Here is a 6,245-nt window from a genome sequence, read left to right on the forward strand (position 1 = left end):
TCCCCTCCTACCTTTCCCCTTTGGTAACCATAAGCTTGTTTTCCTTGCCTGTGAGTCTCTTTCTGTTTTGGAAATGATTTCATTTGTATCATTTTTTAGATTCCATGATATGTGATATCATATGATATTTGTTTTTCTCTGTATGACTTACATCACTCATGGTAATTGCTAAGTCTATCCATATTGTTGCAAAAGGCATTATTTCATTATTTTTCATGGCTGAATAATATTTCATTGTATATATATACCACATCCTCTTTATCCATTCCTGTGTTGAAGGACGTTTAGGTTGCTTCCATGCCTTTGCTATTGTAAACAGCGCTGCAGTGAACACTGGGGGCATGTATCTTTTTGGATTATGTTTTCTCTGCATATATGCCCAGGAGTGGGATTGCTGGATCATATGGTAGCTATTCTTAGTTTTTAAAGCAATCTCCACACTGTTCTTCATAGTGATTGTGCCAATTTACATTCCTACCAACAGTGTAGGAAGTTTCCTTTTCTCCACACCCTCTCCAGCATTTACTGTTCGTAGACTTTTTGATCATGGGCCTTCTGACCAGTGTGAGGTGATACCTCTTTGTAGTTTTGATTTACATTTCTCTAATAATTAGCAATGCTGGGCATCTGATTTTCTCAGTTTTGAAGGCTGAAAGTCATTGAGGTTAGGTTGTCCAATGTACAAGCCAGTGAGTGACCGAAACAGAGTTAGCACTTTGTTTCATGACTGATGCCGTATTGCAGACAACTTCAGTAAAGCTTGGACTGAAGTTGTAATTTTCTTGCATTTAGTATCATGTACAAACTGAAAAAGAAATCTCCTTGTCTACAGTTGTTAAAAATTTAGCCTTTACACCAGCTTCATTAATTTTTGTAGATATATATTTTCTAAATTATATTCTTTGGAAAACTATACCAGAACATTTTAAACAATTTTTATACAAAAAATGGTCCCATGGCCAAATAATTTTTAGAAACACTAGGTTATATGAAGATAAATAAGCTATTTGAATGCAGGGCTTCTTAAAAGTCTTTATAATTCTAATGTGCATTGAACATCTGCAGGAGGTGAATGTTTTCAACTTATTTTTATCAGTGGAGAGACTGTTGTGAAACACCTAGTAATATTTCAATGAACTAATTTTTATAGAGCACAGTTTTAGAAATGATGCTTTAGTTATTTCACTTCCTATGAGCATACTACCCAGGTTCATAGAGTGCAGGGAGTTTATGATACTTCCATGAGAATGCACTCTGGTTATTGCTTACTGCAAAATACTTTCTTTTCTGTGCTGCCCCAATTTGAAGGAACTCCTGTAATTTGAATTTTGGTGGTAAAATACAATATTCAGGGTGAGTGACATTTAACTTTCCTTCCAATATTTAGAAATCCCTTAGTGTTGATGTGTAGGTTATACTTACAAATATATGTCTCTTTTATCCCTTCTTACTCATTTTCAGTAGCTGGGACTAAGGAAGAGAAAGATCTGTCCATCTTCTTCTTTGTTGTTTGCTGTTTAACTCTTTCTTGTCTTTCTTTGTGTAGTTTTGTCTTTTATACCTGATTCAAAAGTTATGGATGAGTTTCAAGTAGGGCTATTCTGGCCTCATAGGTAACATCACAATTTGCTTTGAACAAACACTTTTATCTTTGGCTTGTAAATGAGCCTTCTGCTCATTGATTATACCTCGATGGGGCTTTGGAATAAGTTAACAACAGAATAGGGCTTCCCAGGTGGTTCAGTGGTTAAGAATTCGCCTGCCAAGCAGGAGATGTGGGTTTGATCCCTCGGTGGGGAAGATCCCCTGAAGAAGGAAATGGCAACCCACTCCAGCATTCTTGCCTGCAAAATCCCATGGACAGAGGAGCGGGGTCACAAAAGAGTTGGACTCTATTGGCGACTGAACAACAACGGAAGAGAGAAATGTACAGGAGACATGTCTAAAATGTACTATATCCTTTTCTTGGATTCTTGCTTTCTGGGGGTCCCAGTTAACTTGAGAAGACTTACTTTCCAAACCATCTTTTCACTCTTCAGAATTTCTCCGACCAAGTGGTCAGCAGAACCTGAGTTGGTTGGTGCCCTGAATAACCATTTGTTTATTTCCATTCTGTTACACAGTTTCTAGGGGCTTCTCTGATAACTCAGATGGTAAAGAATCCACCTGCAATGTAAGAGACTGGGGTTCAGTCCCTGGGTTGGGATGATCCCCTGGAGAAGGGGTTGGCAACCCACTCCAGTATTCTTGCCTGGAGAATTCCATGGACGGAGGAGCCTGGTGGGCTGCAGTCCATGGGGTCACAGAGTCAGAACACTGAGCAACCAGCATACACACACACATACACATTTTCTAGAAGTTAAGTGTTCCTTGGGGCTAATAGTCTTTGTTGGAGCAAGTTGGCTCATTGTTTCTGGGCAGACTTCTCCTTCCATTTCCCCAGGCTCTTCTTTAGAAGGTGTGACAGCTTCTACCAACCCTGATTTTTCTCTTGTGCTCCTGTGGTATGGTGTCCCACGGTCACACATCGTGAGCCACCTGAGAAAAAAAATCTGGGCACAGCATACTGGGACCCTAGGGCCTGGTGAGATCCACAGATGGTTGCACACATCGTCCCCGAATCAAACTCACAAAGTGTTTCTGGTAGGAAATTTCTGTTATTCTCCTCAGGAAATGTATGCCAAAAGCCAGCAGTCACTTTTCTCCTTCAGATTTTAAGAGTGATTCACACTAAGGTGGCCAGAGCTGGCTAAAGTCACCATGGCTGACACCCTTCTAGAAATGGTAACTGTTGGTAAGATCCCAGCAAGGTTTTGAGGCGGCGGCCCCTTACTGGCAGCAACTTTGGTCAGTGGGTAAGGCCTCTGCCTGGGGCACCAGGCCCTGTTGGCCAGGCGCCCTTTCGCAGCAGCTTTCAGCAGATTAGCTCATAGCTGAATCCTCTCGGTGGTAGAAGGCATTAGTGCTAAGTGCCCCACAATACCCTCAAAAAATTTCCTCCAAGTCCTTTGAAGTCGTATTGGTCAAGCAGGTCTATGTTACACCATACCCCCCTGTCCCGTCACTCGATTCCCTTTCATTCATAAAATTGTCCAATTTTTGAGCTGGAAGAAAGCATCTCTAAGATCAGCTCCTTATTTGGTAGCTGCGAGACACAGGCCTCAGAGAAGTGTCCCGATTGCTTAGTGTTATAAGGAATCGGGTTCAGCCAAGACTGGGATTGTTTTTTTTTTTTTTTTACCTGTGCTCTCCCCCGCAACCCCAACCAAGTCCAGAGCCATTCCTACCAGTTGCACTGCTGCAGAATGCTCTGAATGTGAGTCCTGAGACACGAGTTAAGTTCTTTGCAAGGAGCAAAGGGAAGTGACTCAGACTAAGCCAAGTAAGACAAAAGACATATCCCGAGGCTATAAAATGGATCCTCTTTCCGAACTGCAAATGGAGAGTCAAACCTAAGCACTCTCTTGTCACTCTGTTGCCACTTGAGTTGAGAAGCAATTTTGATCTGAAAGCATATGGCAAATAGGGACGTTACTGAGGTGAAGGGAGCATAGTGTGTCCCAGTTTACCCATGGGTCAGGGTACTCTCCAGAAATTGGGATGGTTTGCTGAGTGACTGAGCTTGGTGATCCTGAAGAAGCTAAAGAAATACTACCAGCATGCAATACAGTAGTAACCAGGGATTTCTATTTATTTGATTACTTGAATAACTCTATTCATTGATGATTTTTAAAAGCACAAAGGAGGGTAATGTTTTGGCCTTTGTTAATAAATTGTTAAGTAATCACTATTCTTGTTTTATTAAAATTCAAGCTGTTAGCAAAACAACTATATCCATTAACCCAGTAATGTGTTGTAGTGCTTCATTCTTTGTCTTAGTAAGATTTACAACATCTAATAATAAAATCCTTAAAAAAATGTTTTTGGAAACAATTTGAAATTTAAAGGAAACAAATTGCCTATCTAAAGAAGGGGAACTGGAGTGTGTTGTTTAGAAAATTCCATTCTGAGTTGCTATCCTTTAAAGTATATCATATAGAAGGATCAATACTGACCAACTGTATTAGACCTATATTAGACCTATATTATACAAGTCTAATATCTAATAATATATCATTTTAATATATCTTATCATATATGATTTTTATCTTTTTTCCTCTGTTTCTAAGAGTATGGAATATTTGAGAAATTTGCCCTTTGTCAAGAAGAATAGGAATATCATGGTAGATTATTATGTAGGTAACACATTCTATTTTAAATGTTTTATATCTACATTGTATCCCTTTAACTGTTTTATAAAGTTCAGTAAAGTATATTCATTTGGAAGTTGAAACATTATGAAGTATCTAGAAGTAATCCTGCTTGTCAGTTCAGAGAGATGGACATTGATTGACTTTTTGAATGCATTTATCTGTGGGAGCATTTATACACAGTGGACTTAGAAAATGATATCATGGAAACAAAATGCACATATTTTGTTTTCCTCTTTTTTTATTGACATAAAATTCATGTGACATAAAATTCACCATTTTAACCATTTTAAAATGTACTCTCCTGTGATATCGTGCATCTATTGCCCTAATTCTAGAACTCTTTTATTCAGAACTCTTAAAATAAATTCTATACCCAAAGCTCCCCCACCCCCTGGCAACCACAAATTTACTTTCTGTCTTTATGGATCTGCCCAATCTGGGCATTTCATATAAATGGGATCATGTAATATGTAGCCTTTTTAACTTAGCATACTATTTTCAAGATTTATCCAAGCTATAGCATGCATCAATACTTTATTACTTTTTTATGACTGAATAATAATCTGTTGTATACACCACATTTCATTTATTTATTCATCAATTGATGAATATTTGAGTTGCTTCCGCTTTTTGACATTATGGTTAATATTGCCATGAACATTCTTGTACAAGTTTTCATCTGAGCATATGTTTTCAGTTCTCCTCGTTATGTACATAGGAGTAGAATTGCTGGGTCACATGGTAACTCTATTTTTAACTTTTTGAGGAACTGTCCAGTTGGACAGTCGCCAAACCATTTTACATCCTCACCAGCAATATATGATGGTGAATGTTCCAATTTCTCCATCATCTCCCCTACATTTATTTTCTGTTTTATTTGATTTTGTTTTATTTAAATTATAGCCATTCTGGAGACTATCTCATTGTAGTTTTGATTAGTACTTTCCTAATGACTAATGATGTTGAGTATATACCAATTTTCATCTACACCTTTATGCTAAATGAAGTACCAAATGTAATTGAACAGAAAACTCAAGCAGGGTATGTAAACAAATATTATTATACAAACACCATGTCAATAAGATGCAATTTCTAGTCTGTAACATTCATGTGTATATTTCCTATAAAATTCCAGTTACTTATACTCACAGGCATATATGAAATAGTCTCATGGAAATTAAGGGCTTCCCAAGTGGCTCAGCAGTAAATAATCCACCTGCAATACAGGAGACGCAGGAGACATGGGTTAGATCCCTGGGTTGGGAAGATCCCCTGGAGGAGAAAATGGCAACCCACTCCAGTATTCTTGCCTGGAGAAACCCATGGACAGAGGAGCCTGGTGGGATACAGTCCATGGAATTGCCAAGAGTCAGAAACGATTTAGTGTGACTAAGCTGCAACAATAGCAGTGTGGAAGTTGAAGAGGGATCTGGGAAGTTGGAACTTTCAGCTGATTGATACAGACCTGAGTGACTTTCTGAAAAAACATGGGTCTTTCAGTAGCTGTCATGGTGACTGCCTTCAATAACTCTTTAAGTGCTCATTATGGTCATTATGGTTTTTCTCTTTCTTCTCTTCCAGACTAGACACAAGCTGTCACCTGACTTTTCTTTCTCTTGTGAGTGTAATAATCCACTTTCAAATGTGGGCCCTGAAGCTCTCTACTGACAATCTGTTGAAAAGGTGTTTAAAATAATAGTAATAGATGCTTAGTGGTTTCTTGATAAGATTACATTAGGGCTTTAGAAGATGGATTATGTGATGACCATTTTGACTGTTTAGTTACTTCTCCCTTTTTGTTATTAGGTTATTTTTGGAAACATGACACTTAGCTGCTGCTGCTGCTGCTAAGTCGCTTCAGTTGTGTCTGACTCTGTGTGACCCCATAGACGGCAGCCCACAAGGCTCCTCCGTCCTTGGGATTCTCCAGGCAAGAACACTGGAGTGGGTTGCCATTTCCTTCTCCAATGCATGAAAGTGAAAAGTGAAAGT

This window comes from Cervus elaphus, chromosome 28, assembly GCF_910594005.1.
Source record: "Cervus elaphus chromosome 28, mCerEla1.1, whole genome shotgun sequence".
In the NCBI taxonomy this organism is placed as follows: domain Eukaryota; kingdom Metazoa; phylum Chordata; class Mammalia; order Artiodactyla; family Cervidae; genus Cervus; species Cervus elaphus.